This window comes from Camelus dromedarius, chromosome 7 (assembly GCF_036321535.1).
Source record: "Camelus dromedarius isolate mCamDro1 chromosome 7, mCamDro1.pat, whole genome shotgun sequence".
Lineage (NCBI taxonomy): Eukaryota > Metazoa > Chordata > Mammalia > Artiodactyla > Camelidae > Camelus > Camelus dromedarius.
The window spans coordinates 30346506-30369299 of NC_087442.1; the positions used below are offsets into that span (position 1 = coordinate 30346506).

At 37.0% G+C, this 22794-nt stretch overlaps 1 non-coding gene across 1 annotated transcript; it reads left to right on the plus strand.

Moving 5' to 3' along the window:
• The first annotated feature begins 15273 nt into the window (after positions 1 to 15273).
• On the plus strand, positions 15274 to 15380 carry LOC116154158 (U6 spliceosomal RNA). The gene has a single exon (XR_004138043.1). It is a non-coding gene; the product is annotated as a U6 spliceosomal RNA (small nuclear RNA).
• The last annotated feature ends 7414 nt before the right edge of the window (positions 15381 to 22794 follow it).

A 22794-nucleotide genomic window follows, 5' to 3' on the forward strand; every position in this document is an offset into this window, starting at 1 on the left:
TCTGCCTCTTTGCTCCACCCTCCATGTGGATGACAGCTGCTGCTTCTACTGTACCCCTTCCCAAAGCTAAACTTTATTATATCTTTTTTCTTTCTTGTGATTCCTCCTCTTTCCAATGTAAATCTTTTAAACATTCTAGCTTCTTTTATTAAGACAATCCTTTTGATGGTTATTCTGATTGTCCTTCATAAGGCCCTGGTGCTATACAGGAAGACACAGACTCTTCCTTAGAAGTTAGAGCAAAAGGAGAAATCAGGGAAGTAGAGCAGAGCAAGGAAAGTGTTAGTTTGTTAAGAGTGTCACATTTTCCTCTAGAGAACTGATGAAGGGCCACACACCTATTCCTGCTATTTGGAAGATCCTGTCATTCTCAACTGTCAGCATCCTGTCATTCCCCACACATTGTATTGGGTCACACATCCTGCCTACTTCCTTATATGGGTCAAATGGCATTACTTTTGGTGTCTATGGAGGGACTGCCTAAATCTGCCTTGTATTCTTCCAAATTCCTGTCAGTCCATTGGCTGGCTAATACGCCAGTGGTTTGATTTAATAGGTCTCTGCTAGGGATAAGATTCATTCACTGAGTCATTTTTTCCTGATGTTTCAGTTAGCTATGCAGTGTGCCTCTGTCACAGTGATGTACCTACAGGCAGTCTCTATGGGCCTTCCCATATCTGGGAAGGGCCAGAGTTAGACTTGTAGTCATTGCCATCCTGCTTGTGACCTACTCTGCCACACTCGAAGAAAATTGCTAGGCTCATTCTCCAAACTCATCTTAGTTTGGTTGCAGGGAGGGGAGGGGTCCTAGCGAAGAATGAAAAATCTGATGCAATGAACTGAATGTTTGGGTCCTCCCCAAATTCCAGTATTGAAATTTTAACCCCCCAGTGTTGGTATAGGAAGTGAGGCCTTTGGGAGGTAATTATTAGGTCATGAGGGTGGAGCCGTCATGAGGGGGTGAGTACCCTTGTAAAAGGACTCCAGAGAGCTCTCTTGCTGTCTTTTCACAATGTGAAGTCACAAGAAGTCAACAGTCTGCAGTTTGGAAGAGTGTTCTCAGCAGAACCTGACCACGCTGACACTCTGATCCTAGACTCCCAGCCTCCAAGACTGTGAGAAATACACTTCTGTTTGTGAGCCCATTGAGTTGATAATACTTTGCTGTAGCAGCTAGAAAGGACTAAGACACCTGACTATTTATACTACAAACCCTCCTGTTGAGGGGCTAGAGCATACCTGGATTCAAGGATTCCATTTCCATTCTCGAGGGGAGCTGTGGTTGTCTTTTTTCCCTCCATAATGCTGATTAACAAAATTCAGCGGTAGCAAGAAAACTAAGGATTAATCAGTTTTAAAATGAAAGACAAGACTGTTCAGTTTTTTACTACAAATCCTCACAGAAGGCTCTGCTTCAGACTATTCTGATTCCCTGGTGTTTGGGTCACCATGATTGTCTTTCAAAACTGATTTTTTTTTTTTAAAGGTGAAACATTTTTCTTGTTGGTTGGTACATAGTTAGGAATTTAACACAGGAGTTTCAGACATTCTCTACCCCGATGATAATTACTGCAGGACAGTCCGCCATCATAATGGAGATTCTGATGGCCTTGAATCCAGGAATAATATCCAGTGCTGGGTCTTTTGGATGCTTACTTCAGGTGCCAACATTCCTCTGCCTTTGATGCCTGCCAGTCCTACAGAATTTCAGCGTATGTTCTAATCATGAAGTGCATTGTTTTTGGTCTGATCTCAGGCATGGTGATCCCTGTGAATTCCTGATCTCGTGTTTATGCTGACTGTTAATCTATTCCAGTTGTTCTGTGGCCTGCGTGACTCCCATGGTGGATACAAAGCCTCTAGGAGATCATGTTTCTGCCGTCCTTCTAAGGATAACTCTAATTTCTTGATAAATTTAGTGTTAATTTTTAAAAAAAAATAATTTTTAGCTTATAATTTGGATGTGAAGGAATGCAGAAAATTTGGACAGTGGCTAGAATGGGGAGGTAGGATTAATGGAAATATTTTAACGTTGGTGAAAATTAAGCCACATTCTGCTGATAGGAAGGTTTAATTGTAATGATAAGTTTAATTATAACAATGAGAAGTTCCAGAAGTGAAAGGGGAATACTTCAGGAACAAAGTCCAAGAGAAGATGAGGGGGGATGGCATCCAGGGACATGTTAAGGGGAAGAATTTCCCTTAGAATGGAGGAAAACCCCTTTTAATTAGAGAATTATATTCGATGTCACTACTTTTTCTGCCATCCCCTCAGCCTGCTTCATTCATCCCCATCAAAGTATTAAATGACTTTTATCAAAGTTACCAATTTCATCTTGCCAAACTGGTAATTTTTGTTTTTTATTTTTATTTTTACTGACCTCTCACTAGTATATTAACTATTTGACTACTCCTTTATTCAATGCATTTTTTTTTAACTCAAAGGTGGCTTTTCCTCGATTTTCTTCCCTTGTTTCTCTTTCTCCACCAAGACTCTACATGTTAGAATTGCCCAGGGCTCTGTTCTTCACCTTCTCCTTTCTCTTTCTGTATCTGGCTTCAAATAACATCGCTGTGCAGATGATGTTCAAATTTATATCTCTCTCCAGATCTTCCCCTCTGGTTGTAATCTCATATGAATGTCTAACAGGCATATCGATTTGTCATGGCCAACACGAAACTCTGGCTTCCCGACCTCATACCTCCTCCTCCCTCATCAAACACATGCTCGTTCTTGGAGTCACCAGCAGCGTGTACTGACTGAATGGCCTCTTGACCGTTTGCTCTGTTTCCACAATCCCTACGCGCCTCCCTAACCACCACATCAAAAGCTTATCCACATAGCAGCCAGAGTTATCTTTCTAAAGCATAAAATAGATGTCATTTCTCACCTAAAACCCTCTAATGAATCACATAGCCAGAAGGAAATCCAAACTCTTTTTATGGCCTCTGAGATTGTACTGTCGGCCCGTTGCCTGCATCTTTGACCTCATTTTCTTCTGTTTTCTCTCTTATTCAGTACATTCTGGTCATATAAGCCTTCCTTGTGTTCCTCAAATATTCAGTATTTTAAGGTTCTCCTATCTCAGCCTTTGTCCTTCTATGTGGGATGTTTTGCTGTCTGTAGCTTCCTATCATTCAACACTTAGTTCAGGAAGCATGTCTTCAGAGAAGTCTTCTCCAACTACTTTAGCTAGAGGAGTCTCTTACTTTCCTGTTTTGTTTACTTAATAGTACTTGCAATTATTTTGTATTTTTACAAACATGTTACATCTACCAGTCCTATTAAAATGCAGGCTTCTTGAGAACAGGATCCTGTTTGTATCTCTGAAGTACCTCAGTGTTTGTTGACTGATGTAAAGTCTTAAGGACATTTTTTGGTCTTTCTTTTCATTTCAGTGAACACATACTTCTGGGTCTCAGTCTGAAAAATAATTCCTGAGCTGTATGTTTTCCCGCAAGTCAAAATTCCAACCTCAGCATCGCCTCCACAGTATTCCTTTGTTTTTCTGGTAAAATTTCAAGAATAATCAGGGAGACTGTTTGCATTTCTTCATTCTATGTGATAATTTATTTTTCATCTCTTCTGTTCTCAGTATTCTTTCCGTGATGGCAGCTACTCACCCTCAAATTTTGTCCTTGCCCTTACCTGAGTTGCTAACTTGAACTTCTCAAAATATAACCCAATACTTCTTAATACCTTGCTTCTCCCCTCCCTCCTGTAGAGCTACCTAACAGTTCTAGCCCTTTCCAAAGCAAATCCTCTTTGTCGTCTTTATCACATCCACTGTGGCAGATTTGTCTCCTTGTTGTTCTCATTAACATAATCACAAGCTTAAGATCCAAGTAAGAAGGGGGCAGGAAGAGACCCAGAGGCAGTGGAAAGAAAGGCTCGTGCAGCAACATAATTCTCCATTTCTCATCCCTTGGAACCCTCCTCCTACACGAATGGCAGAATGGTCTCGGTAAATTGTAAATTACACTTGTTAATTCTCTCTTAATCAGGTCCAAAATCTCTAATTCGAGACTCAGTAAGTGAAGTTGGGGCCTATCCTGTAGGTCTCTGTTCTACCTCTGTTTACCTACTTACTAGTATAGCCCATGACAGACAATCAGTAAATATTTGTTGAATGAACAAAAGAATGACAACCTTTTACAGTGTTCCTTTACATACTATCAGCCCAAACATATTTGTTTCTGTTTACCAGTCAATCCTCACGTTGCAGTGCTGGATCATTTGAAGTGCCAGAAACAGGTTTTGCTGATTTCCTACCTTCATTTCATTTCTCAGATTGTTCTCTCTGAACCAAATGCCTGTCTAGCCCCAACATCATCCCATTTTCTATCTTCATTCAATTGATTCTTTATAATTTCCACAAGGATAAGATCTGTAACTTCCATGTCCATTTCTTCTCTTCCATACATTATGGATGAGCGCTAATAGTTGCTTAGTAAATGCTTGTTGAATTAAGTGGAACCGAATAATTTTGCCTTTTGCTACAAAGATTTTTCACCCAAAGTATTTTATGAGCTGTCCCAATAGTCTTTCTACTTTGGTAGTGTAAATATTACTATTCCCATTTTGCAGATAGGTTTGTTGAGGCTCAGAGAATTTTGTATGGTTTTCTGGATGCCACATTTGTGACAGAGGTAGTACCAAAATTCATGTCTTCTAACATGTACTTCCCAGTTCATGGTAGAGACCTTCTGTTACATTTTCGTGGTTCCACGGGATTCTTTTGGATTCAGCAGGCTTTTAAAGTCCTAGAGGCAGAACATGCCAATTTTGTTTTTGTTTTTGTTTTGTTTAGTTATTTTGTCTTTATCCAAACTGGGAACTGGAAAAAGGTCCATTTCTATAGATTTTCTGAGGATATATGAAAGGAAATGGTTTCTCCCTTTGAGCTTCAGAAGTTCCTCTAGAGACATGGGGGTAGAATGAGGTTGTTTTGTTAAAGAATTTTTTTTAATAATAAAAATACAGTATTACATTTGCAATTTTATCCCACTTCACAGTATTAAGCACAATTTCTAAAAAACTTAAAACATGCCATTTTTATTAATGGTTCATTTAAAACCACCAAACATTTTGATGTCAATTACTAAAACAAGGTTTAACGCTGTCAAAAAGCATTAGTGCTAAAAACAGTCATCCTCTCTGTATTTTCATCTGCAAAGCATTACAGTTTATAAAACAATTTTAACTCTGAATACGTAAGGCCCTATATGAAGGGTTCCATATGTTAAGAATTTTATTTGTGTGTTTGATTTTAAATTGCTTTGAAAAACAGACAGTTGAGGTTTATAGAAAGGAATCTTTCTTTTAGGAAATAAATGTCTCAAAAGTGCAGGGCACCAGCAGTAAAAACATTCTGACCACAAATCAGAAACACATTGGGAAGTGTTTGTTGAATACACCTTCTGAAACTAGTATTTTGTTTCTATTTGCTGGAAAATTGAAAAATCTGTTATATCTTGGCACGGCTTAGCCAAATCCCTGGCCCAGTCCCAGATTCCTGTGCCGTAGATGGCATTATTGTACACACAGCCAGACTGCCTAGCCCTCTGTTTTCATCACATATATTTTAAATGTAAAATCTACCTGCTAACAGTACCATTATTCAGCTATTGTTGTTCTCCACAGCATATTCTTTTTTTTTCCCTTAAAAATTGTATCTAAGACAAAAAAAGAGAGAGAAGATGACAGTCAGTGTTTTAGCTGCTGAGTGGCATCTGGCCAAAAGCCACCAGGCTGACAACTGGAGTTTAGTGTGTGTTTTTGCAAGGCTAATTTAAGGTGAACTTAGATGGATTCAAGATTTATAAGCCCTAAAATGTCCTGACTGGAGCAAAGTTCAAGTAAAGTAATTTGCTGCTTACCACGCAGATGGGGTTGAGCCCGCACTGCCCTGTGATTTAGACTATAGTCTAGGAAAATTAAAAAAAAAGAAAAAAGAAAAAAAAAAACAGGCAGAAGGGCTGAGTTTCTGTGTTTCACTTCAAAGGTCTTCTAATAACTGAGAGGATTATACTCTTTTAACCAGCTAAGACGGTTAGGTGGTTTTGAGCTAGTGCTTTTATAGCCATCAATAATTCTAAGTTTAAACTTTAAAGATTGCCTCTAGTACATCTCCTTTAACACATTAATGACTGTGAGAAACTCTCACTCCTAGTGAGTTCATAAGAAATTTCAGAATGAATAGTAGACATTTTTAAGGGATTGCAAGTACCCTGGTGCTACACAGAGTGGTGAGATTGAGATTGAGAAACAATCTGGAAAGTCATTTAATTAAACATATTTAGTCTATTTGAAATAATTTTAACTGCCTTAAATATAGGAATATGTCAATTTAGAATAATTGCTGCCAAAAATAAGAAGTGATCTTCGAAGTTAGTTTGCTGTACACCAGCCTGTTGTAGGCCAACATTATCAAATTAGAAGGAAATTCAAATGCTCGCTGTTGGCACAAATTTAAAAAAGAAATAAAAGAAACCTCTCCTCATGTGAAACACTAAGGATTTTTTAATTGAAATGAAAGGGACAGATAGGAAATTGCTATGATTTTGAACAAGGAAAAAACATTAATCATGTTGTGAAGAAATGCCCTTTTAAAAGGAGTCTCATTTTCTTTCTTAATCCTGTTTATCATTATCAGTACAGAGAGTTAAAACATTCTATAGTGCAGTTACTCTACCTAATAGATACTTAAAAGGTAAACAATCAAAAGGTTAAAATGCAGCCTGAATTGGTTAAAAATAAGTGAAATTGTCACAATGTGTAAAAAACACATTGTATTATTATTTCATGAATTTTCTTTTAAAGGGGTTCAGAAAGAGACAGCTATGAATGGTACAGGGAATTGCAAATTACCTCATTTAAATATAATAGAATGACATTTCCAAAGTAATAAGTTACATCTGGTAAACAATAGTTGATGTTTACAATGGCTCTGAAGGAAAGTAGGAAAGGAGCTTTTGGGATTTTAAGTAACACTGATTTTTATAACTGTAGGAAACAAGATAATTAAATAGTTGTTACTTCTTTCACTTTTAAATATTATTCATAAGCTTCACTAGAATATTTTTTCCTGGCAGTAGCAGAGATAAATATGGATTTTTGCAGTACAGATGAAAAAATAATTGTGCAGAGCCTTGTAAACTGCCAGACACCAAGACAGGGGTTACTCATTGCCTCAGCACACTTAAACAGTCTGGATTTCCCCCTAAACTCACCTTTTATTTTCTACAAACAGGCATGTTGTGGGCTGTAGCTTGGCAAGTTCTTTGTCTGCTTCTATTATTTTAAGGTCTGTTTTCCACCTGCATTGGAATAGAGGCAGCTAAGACATAAAACAGTCTAGCCAGTCTGTGGGGACAAGCCCTCCCTGGGAGAGAAGTCTGATCTATGTTTTCTTCTGTAAAATGAAAGAGGCGCTCATGACAGAGAATCCTATTTTTTACCATGGAATTTATTTCCTAACAAATGCAGCACCAACTTTGAAAACAGAACTTGTTCTGACCTTGATTTCATTGGCTCAGGAGCTGAAAGTACCCAGATGCTCTATTAAGTTACCTACTGGTTTCATCCTTATGCAAATTTGTTTGTTATGTTTAGACTCATTTGATTAATTTTCAAAGTCTCTAGCTTAACTCACACCAGAAGTCTTCCATTGATTTTGCCTTTTGCTTTGTTCCTAATCCTAAGAGCTGGTGTTAACTGGGGGCCTCAGCAGAAGATGCTAACTGGTACTACCTATTGTGTGAGAGTGGGTGACTACAGTCCTTAGGAACTAAACTCACACATATTGCCCATCACAGGAGAGGATTAATGTGGGCTTTCCTATGATATTTCATATGTAGTCTAAAGGATGCTGGGTTTTTTTGTTTTTTTGTTTTTTTAAGCTAGGAAGTCTTGCATTCCTGCTAGAAAATACCAGGTGTTTCACTAACTAATGCCTGACCAGTTTAAAGTGGGCATTGTTTTCTAGCAAGAGGTACACAGGCTGATTCTAAAGATCTTAACCCTTTCTCTCTTTCCAATCAGTTAGGGGATTAGAGTCTGAGAGGCTCCAAGACCACACCTTTAGTGTCACCTCTGGCCCATCAGAAATATATTTTAAGATTGGATCCTCCATTGATGGAATAATATTAAACTTTGATTGTCTTAATCAAAATCTTTAACTTTGAATTTAATCAAAAATTGGAAAGAAGTCCCCATTTATGTTGTCTACTAAATTAATAATGTTCCATTTCTTTAATACATCTTGTTATTTTATTATAGACTGCCACTTTTTTCTGTTTAAAAATGTGTAGACATTGACTTTAAAAATGTGTATACTTATCATTGATTTTCAGGATATTCAGTTAATGTTAACGTATATCTTACCCTGAAGGTATAGCAACCCTCCTGTGTTTGGAGGAATTTTATGTTGAAATTTCTCCTCTATGTGCTTTCATTACTCTGTACAGCAATTGCAGAACAATTTGTTCTCCAATTTTGGCTTCAATGGCAGTTATTATAAAAACAATCATGGAAGAAAAATGTATTGTTTTTCTGCCCAGGCGTATTTCTTTCTATCTTTAAAGAGAGTCCTGAATCATAAACTATTAACTTGTGCTTTCTCTAAGAATATTTTTGGAGATCCAAAAGATTTCATTAATGTTTTTGTCACCTCAGTGTTAGATGCAAGGGTATGAAGTCATTTAGTCACTCAGCTCTGCATAGCTGAATGTGACTTGCTCTTACACACACGTGCACACAGACAGACCCCAAACCTAGCAAAACAGGTAACAGTGTCTTCAGCCATGTTTCTTACACTAGAAAAATCAAAACAAAACCAAGCCTAGCTAAACAAAAGAAGACTTGTCTTTTAGATGCTCTTGTTACTTATTTATTTATTTTTCTGAAGCTGGGGCTAGAGAGAGCAAGAATTCTGAATTTGGTGCTTTCAGTTCTTTAGAATATGAATATTGCTTTTACTAAGCCTACAATCTCCAGCAGGTTTGTTTATATTATGCAGAATCAGAGGGAGTCCTGGAGCCCAGTCAGAACTATCCTATACTCCACCTTATCTTCTTGGTAGATACTTCTTGGGGTATCATTTGGAGATTCGGGGACTGCTTGATAAGTAGGGTGGTAACTATGGTTCATTTTTACATATATATAACTATAAGAAAGGCATAAAGCCTGAGACTATTTCTTACCTCCAGCATTGTGTGTTAGTCTCTTGAAAACAATGAAACTATGTTTTTTTTTTAAAAAAAAAAATCTTGTTATCTTTGAAGGGTCTGTGAATTTCTCTTGCTACTACTTAGCCCTGGGTTTTTTGTTTTTTGTTGTTTTTTTTTCTTGATAAAGAAATGACGGGGGAAGTTTACAATGAACTCTCAGGAAGTTCAGTCTCCACATCTGAAATCCGTGTTTTAGGCGTTGCATGTATTCATCTAAAATCTTTGTCATCTAAAATCTTGTCTGGCATTTCTTCTACTTTCCGCTATCATCTGACCTTGTTTGCATTTTTCTGGCCCTAGGTAAGTCTGAGAACACACTGGAAGTCAAGTGGTGCTCAGATTGGTAGACTATTGCAGAGCTACCCATCTCTAAAAACAATCCATACAAATTTAAAACAGAAATGAAGTCTGTTACTGCCGCAAAGCTAAAAGTCTATTCAGAATCCCTAGGTGGCATGCAAAGCATTTAGACTCATTTCATTCACATGTCAGGTAGACTTTCATTTAGCAGTGAGATGAATGCTGAATAATGGATCTTTTGAATAATGTAATTAAGAATTCATTAAGGAGGACTTAAAAAAAAAAAAACAAACCCGACAGAATGCAATGTGTGTATACTCCCTACACTGAGCTCCCAAAATGTATCATAGAGTTGATGATTAAAAAAATCAGCTGAGGACCAATTAGAAAAATACTGGTATTTCACTTACAAAATACTGACATTAAAATTCAAAGAGGAACAAATATATGTTTGAATTTATTAGGAATTATGTTAAATCAGGATTAAAGATCATTTTTATTATTTTAAAATGTGCTCGTAATGTAACAAAGGACTTAACAACACTCTGTTTTCCTGAAAAGATCTCTTGGTGTTCACCATGTGGACCTTGTGATACTGAAGAAATTCACTTTGTTCTTCGATAACCAATCAAGTGAGAAATGGCAAACTTCCTTTAGTATTCTTTGCTTTATGTGGATGGAAATGACGATAAGTTTTAAAACAGACCCAATGTGGCAACAGCAGGTCAGAGATTTGCCTGTAACAAAAGAGCTGATATTGCTCTTTGTATTGCTGTTATCTACCAAAAGGAAGGAGGTAAAGAATTTCACTCTTTCTCATTGATCAGCACCTATTAGTATTCGTAATCCCTGTGTCTTCACAGCTTCTCTTGTGTCATGCTGTTTGCACACAGCAGAGAGGAACTGCCTGCTGGAGTCCGAGGCAGATGTTTGTGGATATTAGAGTTCAGTGACTGAGGACCAGGGAGAATCTTCTACATAGGCAATGACAGAATTTTTACCATTTTTCTTGAGTAATGTGAACATTTTATTGAAGCCTCAGACATACATTCTCATAGCATTTGCAATCATCTGTTTTTGTTTTGGGAAAGGGACCATATTCAGTAATGTCGACTGAAATAAAATCACACAATGTGAGAGTTGTGGGTTAAGTTTTATTTGGGGCAAAATGAGTACTTTAGCCCGGGAGACAGCATCTCAAATGGCTCTGAGGACTCTGAAGAGGCAGGTGGGGAACTTGGTGTTATATGTGATTTCAGTGAAAGGAGTGCATGCAGTCAAGCACATACTTAGGCAGAGGCTTGCTGCTAGTCACGAGGAGCAGATGTCACCATTAATGATTTTAGTGCTTTTCTAGATATGAGGAGACACAAGAACTTGGACTCATAAAATCTCCTGAAAATCTATAACTATCAGGAGGCCTCTTCTGCAGTTTTCCCAGAGCAGAGTGCCTCATTCCTGATCTCCACCCTGAACTCCTTTCAGGGAGTGTTGTAGGTCAGTGGCTGCATCAGCTCGTGATTCAATCTTTGCAGAAGCAGATGGCAAGTGCCAATTTTTAGTTGGCAGTAAATTACTCAAATTCTTTGCCTTGGCATGGTACAAGTCATGCCTATCTGTTGTATACAATTTATTATTTTTTCATCAGTTTTTTTCTTCTGATTATATGAAGGGAAAAGGTCAAGAAATTGATGGAATAGAATGAATTCATTTGCTTTTGTTGTCAAACAAATTGAGTTCTATTGATTAATTACAGATCAAGTTGCATTAATATATAACCTAAAATTTATTTTTAAACTTTTTCAGACTAGATTGAAAACAACTATTGAATTAACTTCAAAGCGTTGCTTCTGAGGCTTAAGCAACAGCATAGAACTCACTGGTAAATTGAGCTTGATTTCCCATTCTCTTGAGAATTCTGACCCAGGGGAGCTAGACTCTTTAATGCATAGTTTTATACAAAGGTAATGGCCCACCCTGTAAGACCCACCCTGAAAATTTAAAAATAAAAGAAGCCCCACCTCTCCAGATGGAATTATTCATCCAGATGGTAGTTACACTGGAAGCTTTTAGTGCTGACTGCATTCTTAAAGCTTTCATTTTTATTTTGAAGATCATTTTTTCCTTTAAAGATTTCTTCTAGTTAATTAGAAACAGTAAGACCTAATGGATTGAACAAAGGATAAAGGATTGCAAATGTTAAAGTTTAATCCTTATTCCATCAGTGACTACTGCTTTGTGTTTCAGCCACATTACATTGTCTCTCTGTCTCTATTTTGTCTTATGTAAGATGTAGAATTTCCACTTCCAGACTAGAGTATGTTTAGTGAGTGAGGAAGGATAAAAAATGTTACCTTCTCTGACAATGGTATTATTTAGAAGAGAAGTTGACTTCTCCTGATGTCCCAAGATTTCATAAACACACTTGTTAGCATCCATGAAAGAGTACGACTTTATACAGTCTGAAATTAGGATATAATTGATCAATAAATGCAATTTAGGAAGTAACCAGAGTTGAACTGGATTGATGCAATGAATTTTTCAGGAGGAAAGGCATATTTTAGCTAGGTTTTTAAAAAATTAAAATAAATCCAGGTATTTTGAGACTACAAAGATCTTTGGATTTCCTTTTAAGTGGTCTCCATGGAAGACCCACGGTAATGTGGTCTCCAGTGTTCCATATCCTTGTATAATCCCCTCCCCTTGAGTACAGTTGGAACCTATAGCTTGTTCCTAAACAATAGAATGTGGCAAAGATGATGGGTTGTCACTCTTGTGATTGCATTTTATTAAATGAAACTTTGCCTTTGTAGACTAGAGCTAGAGAGAGTTTCCTTTTGGTTGTGAAGAAGCAAACAGCCATATGTGAACTGCCTGTGGAGAAGGCTATGTGGCAGGATGGCTTCTAGGATCTGAGATCCTCCCTCAGTCGTAAAACTACAAGGAAACAAATTCTTTCAGAAGCCTTGAGTGAGCTTGGAAGCAGAATTCTTCTATAGTTGAGGCTGCAGATAAGGGAACAGCTAAACCATGCCAGTACTCATGACCCATGGAAACTGCATGATAATACATGTGTGGGTTTTTTTTTTAAAGCTGTTAAGTTTGTGGTAATCAGTTACTCAGAGAAAGAAAACTGATATAATTGAATCTGTCCTGATCCTGTAATACTAGCAGTAAAATAATTTTACCTTGCACTCCAATATATGAAGGTTCATGTGTAAATTATATATACTACTACGGTAGGACCATGGATTAATTATCATGGAAACTGAGTGTTTCTTATTTTATTAGAAATAAAAATACATAGCAGTTCTAATATTTTCTTGTCTACCCAGTAGATTTCCTATACCATACCTCAGGGTTCTGCATACACATTCGAGACCCATTGCTTTTATCTGGGATTTCCAAGGTTGTAGATCAGAAAATTACTTCAAAAATTTCTTTGTGTATTAAAACCTACATATTGTTAATTTCTGAGTAGTTCCAGTTGTCCATCTGCTGCTGACCTTGACTGGAACCCACTAAACATTCAGTAGTGTGGATGAAGAAAAAATCGGGACACTGAGGAAAGAGACAGAACTGAAGACAACATTGCCTTGGCTCTGGGCATGTAATTTTGTTGAACTTTCAAGTCAGGCCAAGGGAATCTGAAATTTGCTTGTTCAATGATAGCAACCCATGCTTGGTAGATCTATATCTATCTATCTATCTATCTATCTATCTATCTATCTATCTATCTAAGGGATATATGGGATTTTCTTTTTGTCTGTCTGTCTGTCTGTCTATCATGTTCTTTGTCTCTTGGTGTATTCTATACCTTTTATTCCCTCATATTCAGCATCAGGAAGGAAAGGACACTATATGTATGTTGTGACAGATGACTTGTAGAGACCCCACTTTACTAAAACTTGGGGAAATACCAAGTAGAATATGACTGTTGACAGATTTCATCTCCTTTTACCAACCTTTGAGGGGACTGAAGTTGAGAAAGTCCTGGAAAAAAAAAGATATTTGTCACTTATTCAGTAATTACCATGTATCAAATGTTGTCATGGAAAATTGACCTAAATTATGTCTTCTAATTCCCAAGATTAGTAGAGCAGAATGATTAAGGCACTGATCTGGAGTTGAAGTGCTGGATTAATATACCCACTCCACCACTTGCTACTTGCTGTGACCTTACTTTAGGATCCTAAATCAATCATTCATTTGTTTAACAAATCCATATTGCCTCATTCTGTGAGCTACTCATTCTTTTGGGCACTAGGAATTCAAGTGAACAAAGTAGGCTAAATCCCTCATGGAGTTTAGGTTCTAGTTGGGGGACCCAGATGATGATAGAATAAATAGTAAACAAATACATAAAAATGTTGGTTAGTGCAAGTGCTCTTGAGAAAAGTAAATCAATAATTTGGATGGCAGAAAACTGCAGAATGGTCAGAGAAAGCCTTTGTGAGAAGGAAGATGTCCTTTGAGCAGAGATTGAAAGGAAGGATGGAAAGATGCATGTATGTATCTGGGGGGAAGACATTTCAGAGACAGTAAAGACAAAGTACCAAGGGCCAATGAGGGGAGCTTGCTTGGCATGATCCAAGAGGAAGGAAGGCATGTGGGTAGAAAAGAATGAGCCAGACAGGAATTAGTAAGAGATAAGCCCAGAGAAACAAGGGTGAAAATAGGGCAACCAGTTAGAAGGCCGTTGCAGTAATTCTGGTGAGAGGATGGTAGCTTTGATTATTGAGATAAGAAGTGGTAGGATTCTGGGTATATTTTGAAAGTGCAGCTTTTTGGCCTTGTTGATGGAATAGAGTGGTTTTAAGAAAAAGTGAAGACTGACTAAGGTTTTGGCAAGTGGAAGACTAGAGTTGTCATTGACTGAGTTGGAGGAAACTGGAGTTAGAGCAGATGTGAAGAGCATGTAAGGACTCCTGTTTTGACCATGAAAAAATTTAGACATATTATCAGATATTCAAAGGGAGATACTGTGTGAGCAGTTGAATACACAGAGTTCAGAGTAGTGGAAGGGTTGCTGTCAGTGTTCACTAGTATTTGAAGCCATAGTACTATGATGATGGTCATCAGGGGGTCACTAGGTCTCTCCTGTCATCTCCTCGGTCTCACTTACATGTTAGTATCTTGGCTGTTTTGAGTCTGTATTAATGTTTTCAATTTTCATAAAAGTTCAGGTGATTTGTTAATAGAAAAAAATCTGTTTAAGCATTATCCCCAGAAATGTAGCAAATAATATATTACTTATCATTCTACATCTTAATCAGAAGGGTTGATTTAACTTAAAAATATTTAACTTATAGACCAAGAAAATAAATATTATCAACAAAATAGATGTATTCGCGTATAAGTATTTTTGTCATATTTCTTTTCTTCAGTCCTACCCTGTAATATGTTGAATTATTTCCTTTTCTTATATTTTTCAATATTCTCTTTGCTTATTTTTCTAATGCCTCTTACTTTTGCTTGTGCTTTTTAGTTTACTTTGTATAATACTTCACTTTGCATTTTCTCTTCATCTTTCTTTAGAGTTCTCACCAGTCGCCTCTTAGGCTCTCAAATGTTTCCATGCCCTTAATACTTCCTTCTTTGTCTTCTGTTCATTTTTGACTATCAGCAAGTGGTGACGTTTAGCTTGGAGAAGGACAGGACAAAGTTGTGACTTAAATGCTCTCAGTTCACTTCACAAGCATTTGTGGGGTAAGGCTCTTAGTATAATACAAATTTAAGATAGTGCTCACTTCAGCAGCACATACACTAAAATTAGAACAATACAGAGAAGACTAGCATGGCCCTGGCACAAGGATGACATGGAAATGCACGAAGTGTTCCATATTTAAAAAAAAAAAGTTTAATATAGAGATCATTAACTTACTGTCTTTTTGAAGACTCAAGCTAGTTGGGAAATATAATGTTCCCAGATGTAAAAAAAAATCAGAAGAAAACTACACAGCAGCGTAGAAAGAATGGCAAAATTGTATAGTAAAAGCTGTGCACACAAATATTGAGGTGTGGTTGAGTACTGCAGTGGGATATTGTCTGTCTCACAAAGGTTTACATTATCTTAATGTATTTCCCATTACCTTAAATTATGAGAAGGCATTGTTGACTGAAAAAAAAAACAGCACAACCTTAAAGTTGAAAGGTGTATTTTACTTAGGGACCTATTGAGGACTGTAGCCTGGGTAGCAGCCTCAGACAGCTCTGAGGGACTGTTCCAAAGAGGTAAGGAAGGAGCCAGGATATTGAGGAGTTTCGCTGAAAAAAAAAAATGTAGTCCAACATCAAAAAATTACTGCTACTCACAAAAAACACATCTCAAGTTAATGATTTTAGTGCTTTTCTATGTATGAGACTATGCAAGATTCTGGGCTTACTGAAATTTTTCTTTTGATATACTTCTTAACTGCCTAGGGGCAGTATCCTTTTTTTCTCCATCTTGAATTCCCTTCAGGGTACACTGTTGGGGTGGCTGCAGTGGCTGATGGTTTTATGACAGTAACATCCTTTGTTTACTGAAATGGCAGGCAACATTTTTTGTCTACAGGGTGAAGGTGTGTTATGAAAAACATTTAACAACAGGGAGGGCAGAGTGCTGGCCAAACTTAAGTTAGCTGTCATTTGTGAAATGCAAATTGAAACCATCATGAGATATCACTTCACACCTATTAGAATGCCTCTTTTTAAAAGTACTGTTGGAGATGTGAAACAACTGAAATTCTGATATATTACTGGTGCAAACGCAGAATTATACAGCTACTATAGAAAGCCATTTGGCAGTTTCTCATAAAGTAAAGCTACATTTACCATTCAATCTGACAGTTCCAAATCTAGATACTTACCTAGTATGAATTTGAAAACCTATGAGAAATGAAAACTTACATTCCAGTATAATCTTGTTTATCTATTCTGTATAGCACAGGGAAATATACACAAGATCTTATGGTAGCACACAGAGGAAAAAATGTGACAATGAATATATATATGTTCATGTGTAACTGAAAAATCGTGTTCTACACTGGAATTTGACACAACACTGTAAAATGATTATAAATCAATAAAAAATGTTATATTGTTAAAAAAAAAAACTTGCATTCACACAAATACTTGCAAGTGAAAGTTTGTATTGGCTTTATTCATAATTGCCCCAAACTGTAAAGATCAAAATGTCCTTCAAGTGGACAAACTATGGTGCATCCTTACAATGAAATACTGTAAAATAAAAGGACAACTACTGGTACATGCAATCACATGGATGAATCTCAGTGCATTATGTTCAGTAAGGAAAGCCAAGTTTGAAAGACTACTTTATAACACGTGATGGTTCTGTTATGACATTCTGAGAAGGCAGAACTATTGGCACAGAAATACAAATCAGAATTGCCAGGGGCTTTGGGTGTTGTGAGGGATGGACCACAAATAGGCATGAGGAAATTTGGGGGTGGTGAAACAGTTTGTATTTTGATTTTGGTGGTTATATGACTATATGTGTTTGTCAGAAGTCATAGAACTATACACAAAAAAATATAAATTTTACTGTATGTTAAATTATACCTCCATAAGGTTGGTTTTAAAAAATAGAAGAGAAAAAAAACCTATTTTCTGAATATGATAATAGGTGTTTTGGAGTTGAGTTTGAGTTTGAATAGTCTCTCAGAGGAGAATAATACCTCATGTGTCCTAGAATTAATTCATTTTATTTTTATCATAAAGTTTTTTTTCATTGACCAAATATGCGGCTTTAGGAGGAATTCACCTACAGTAAGGAGAGAAGACAAGGGGACCTATATATCATGCTATTCCTGAGGATAAAAGGACATAAGATAGAGCAGTGCTAAAAGCTATACCGTGTACTGAGTCTCTCTCTGGTGTAGAGTATTTCTTGATTATTTCACAGCACTCCTTTAAGATGGATAACATTATTATCATCTCTAGTTTACTGATGTGAGAACAGTTTCAGAGAATTTAAATATTTTGCCCAGAACATGGATCAGCCAGGATTCAAACACAGATTTTTTTTGACTCCATAGTTTATGTTCTTTGTCTGATACCATCCTGTCTTCTAGATTATTCCCACAAATGTTTTCACAAAGATAGAACAGTCAATTTTGAATTATTTTATATTTTAGCTAGCATTATTAAATACGGAATTCCCTTTCTCAGAAACTGAGGCTGCTTCATAAATTGTTGTGCACTTACCCAGCCATTCAGGGCATGCACAATTTGATTCTGGATTACCCTCCATTGCTTCTCCTTTGCATCTATATTCAGAATAATTTTGGGGGAGGGTCTTTGCTAGTCCTTCTGGATCTCTTCCAAGATGTTAGTGTTCGTCAAGTGGAAAAAAATTAAGTTATTATGCAACCAAGGATAATTATATCATTGTTCAGATACACTTCTTACATGTTGAGTCCTTTAAAGATAGTAGGCCAGGTAAGTATAAATTTTTTTAAAGATAGGAACTATCTTTCTCATTTCTGGTCTACATCAGAATGTCAACTCCAAAACTCACCTTGATGATGTTCAGTAAATATTTTTTTGAAAGAATAAAAAGAATGAATGAATCAATGAAAATGGGAGCAAAGAATAGAGATCAAAATCTCTGGAGTTGGCTAGAGACCTGTATCTGAATCCTAGCTATTCCATTTAATATTTGGTTGACTTTGGGTTAATTATTTAACCTTTCCCAAGACTCATTTTTCTCTACTATAAAATGAAGCTGTATAATAATAGCACCTGTCAATTATTGTTGTGAGGAGTAAATGAGAAAGAGTAAGGAATGTTGCTTATTAGCACAGTTGTAGACATAGTGTTCAGGGTGCAATGTTTATTAATATTTGTAAAATTCTATTATTCTGTTCTATATTGCTTCATTAATAATACAAATTGTAAGTTGATACTAATATTTAGGTGCTTCCCCAAATTTCATTTATTCTTTTAATTCTCCTAATTTCTGACACTCATGCATAATTTGGAGAATGTGACTCTGATTAGAATGATTTAGTCCAGTTTTCAAGTTGTTTTTCTTGAAATGAAGGGGAGGTGGTTGTGAGGGAAAGGATGAGTTGGGGTGGCTGCTCTGGGTTTTCATACATCTCCGTGTCCTCGTCTGCTATCATCACTTATGTAGTGGGAGTCATTCGAAAACAGATTATTTTGGTACAAAATCATATTGAATCCCTGTAAAATAAGTAACAGGAAAATTATTCTCAGTTACCTGTATGGTTAATGATTGGTGGCTTCAAGTATGGCTCAAGCATAAGCTGAATAAATCTTTGGATTTATGTCTATTAAATTAGTGTTGGAGGAGCAGGTCTATAAGGAACTAATTATCAAGAGAGCCTGAAGAGCCTCTCAAGTTCAGAACTTGTTCTGATAGAAGGGTAAGCTACCTAGCGAGCTTTTGCTAGACACGAGGCCTTTGTGTCCAAAAGGAGAGGCTGTCTCTGAGTAAGCACGGTAAACATCCTTTGGACTTGCCTTTAAGTTTGATCAGTACGTCTGAGTCTTTCTGAGGAAACAGGGGTGGAGGTAGAGTGGCTGTACTTAACAATGGAAAGAATTATTTCATGCGGAGGGAAGATACTACCAAGCGTCATAGAGACAATTCAATTTTATTTTGTGCCGTCTAACTTTTTAGTAAATCAGCGGTTATCTGTTAGTCTTTGGGTGACCATACCTTCTGAGATGCAGTAGTTTTGATCTTCCTTTTAACCAATGAATGTGCTCCCTGTTGTCAGAGTGATTTCTATTTCCATGGAACAAAGAGTTATTTAGCCCATACAAACTGTGATTTGGGCCGTTTTGCACTTTAGCCAATTCTGCTAAGTGGTCACAGCCAGAGTAGCAAACAAGCCAATAAAATAATAACAAGGCTTGAAAGTTGTGTTAAGAAATTGTAGTGATCCTATGTAGTTGGGTGTCCATTCAGTCTGTACAGTAAAGGCAGGGAGACAAAATACTGGTGAAAAAAGCCTAAAGCAAGTAATTAGTAGCAGGGGAAAGCAATGGCACATTTAGATTATTACACTTCACTTTGTATTGGTATCAGCTTCTGAATATCTCAGCAGCATTCATTTACATACCCACCGAGGATTGCTGAGCAGAAATTACCCTTTGTTCTCAGGAATAGAATTTAGTGGGGTTACACGTTATATCTAGACTTTGGCCCCTTCAAACAGAAAGAACTATGTGATAATATGTTGAATAATATGTAATCTTCATTTGTAAGTGACCACATCGTGAGAATTGAAAATTTGTCTATTGTGAAGATGCTTTTTGGTGAGAATAGTTTAAAAGTAGTCCTGAAATGTAATTTGTGGCACTTGTATTTTAATACTTGTCACACCTTCCCCTCCCAGGCCTTTTCTAGTTCTGCCGCCCAAGCTCAGAGAAGGTAAGTGTCCTTCACAACGTCACACAGTTAGTAGTTGAGGAGTAGCACACCCCAGGTCTGTCTGAGCCTGCCACACTGTTTCACTCCTCAGGCCTGGTCAGGTAGTGGCTTGTAAAGGGTTGCCACATCAAGTCCAGGTGTCTGAGGCAAGTTGTCCCCAGGTAACTAAATGGGCATTAAATGCAAAGTGTGTGACTGCTAAGAATCATCTGGACCTTGCACACAGTTATTTAGTTAGAAAAAAATTTAAAAGCAAGTATTAAACTTCATATACAGATACTAAATAAAATCGAGTTGATAATGGAAAAGACTGAATAGAGAGGGAAAATATCCCCCCAAAGAACTTTCTAAATCACTAGAGTGTCTTTTTCAAGCCATTTTCTTATCTCTTTCCACCCTTGCTCTGCAGTCTCCTCAAAGACCCTCTGCCAGGCAATTTCAGATGTATTATAAACATGCTCTTGTGAACAAGAGCCATAATTCTCCTCGATGCGGGGCCCTGCTGCTGCTGACAATCAGCCCCAGGTAGCCTTTCACTTACCAATCGCTGTTGGCTCCAAAATAAGTTTTGAAAAAAAGTGAATCGGAGCTTAGGATCCAAATGATAAGTAAAATGAAGGAATGCTTGTGTTTTCACAGCTTGTGTTTTTGAGGTGGTCAAAAGTCACGGAGCTGACCCACCCACGAGAGCCCTCATCATTGCATTCATCTGTTAACAACCTTTTCTGTTTGAGTTCAGGCTGCTGACCTTTTCTTTAGAGTCATGTTTGAAGATTAGCCTTGTAGTAAGGCTAATGGCAATTCCTCCAAAATAAACCACAACCTATATTTCCCTGTTATTCTGTTTTAAGGTTTTGGCTAGTTTATTAAAGTTTTGACATGGAGAAGCTGAGCATACCTTAAATTCACATTGGAAGCACCTACTAAATGAACACTATAGACGCATTATGATATTTTTAGAGATGATGTGAATGGGAAAGAAGATTTCCCCCTGTTTGAAGGGTGTTTTGGTCATTGACATATTTAGCGGGTCACTGGTATTCAAGGATGATAAAGACTTTAGTCTGACACCAGAATTAAGTTTGAAAAAACTTAAAGCCTTCTAGTATCAGGCCAGGATAGATAGCCTTTACTCAAGAACTTTTGGGTGAATCTCTTCTCAGTGCAGAGCCATTACTGCAGACAATGGACTAGACTCTGGGCCATGCTGGACTCTTCCTGCCTTTCAGAAATTTTCATTCTTTTTGATAGAAAATATGAGGTCCTGAAGAGTGGCATGCAATACGGAACAAGGGGAACAACAAATGAGTTGGGCGTATAACAGAACTCAGAGAAGAAGAAAACTGTTTTGACTTGAATGGTGAGGAAGATTCATGGAGGGGTGGTGTAAAATAGAACCTAGAGTTCACTGAGTGGAGATTTTCATTTTAAAATAATTAACGAACAGTCCTATTTTATATGCCCAAATATATTCAACAATAGATACTGGATGCTGTGCTGTGCGCAAAGTTAAATATTAAAGTTTAGGAAACGCTGTTCTGAAAGCAGAATTACAGAAGAATACCTAAATGTGTTTGTGTAACCTGTGAACATTTCAAAGTAAAATGTTGTTTTTACTGAGTCTTGAAAGGTTGGTAGGCCTTCAGCAAATGGCAAGAATGCAAAAGCATTTTAAGCAACCTTGACATCAAATGTGACAGATTAAGTTCATGAACTAAATAAATGCCCAGAAGAAATTTAGATATTGGATAATCCATTCACTGGAGGGAAAAGTGATTTTATCATCTCTTACTTTCATAGGATTTCTTTGAGGGAGGTTTCTAAAGTGCTTACCCACCCATTCCCATATTTCTTTGGAATACAAGCATACATACTCTTTGTTGGAACATTCACATTTTGGTTACAAATCTAATGTTGAATATCCATTTCCCGTCTTGATTGATTACTTGTTCTAGTAGGTAGTAAAGGTGGGGAATAAAGAATCATTTCCAAAGAAACTTTTATTTTGGTTTGAAATACAATCTGGGCTTTTCTGCAGGAGACTGAATGGGCTAGAAATCACATCCTTCTAGAGGCCACTGTTACTGTGAGTCTATGTGCAGAGCTCCTGCTGTCCGACGGCAGTTGCAGAGTAGCTACGTAGAGGGAAAAAGTCGGTTTGTATTAAAGTTTAACTGGAAATAATATGTGAAGTAAGCCCACAGAACTTTCAAACATGTTTTCAAAGATCAAAACAAACCATAACTAGCTGGATTTGAATGTAAGGAGCATTTGGATATGTTTTTGTACTAACCAACAACCCCCACGTCTATGTGCTTATATAAATATGTCCATATAAAGAAGAATGATACTTATCCTTGCAATTATATATTAAGGTGAGACAAACAGCTTTTTGCTGTTGACTGTCAGATTGTTTTATTGAAAGCTTGTACTCTACTAAAGAAAACAAGGTCAGTGCTGGGGTACATTTCTGGCAGATTATTTAAACTTCTGAAAAGGGGAATGTCATTTAGAAATAATGTGGTTTTTATTAAATAAATCTGTCTAATAATATTAAGGTGTGATTTCAATGTTAAGAACAGACAAAGCCAATCTTAGGTACTAAGAGATGAGGGCAGAAGGTTGGGATCAGGGTGAGCAGGGAGCTGGGTGTTGGTTAGGACCGACACAGAGCACAGGAAAAAATGAAAAATAAAATTCCCTGTTATTCCTATATTGGAGGATATTTGATTTTTGTTTAAGTTCTCCTTTGCTTTACAGAATTTTCAACAAAATGAGGTATGAAATTTGAGTATATTTCTAATATGGGATGAAAACAATAGATTTTCGTTAGACAGAAATGAAATAAGACCTTTTGT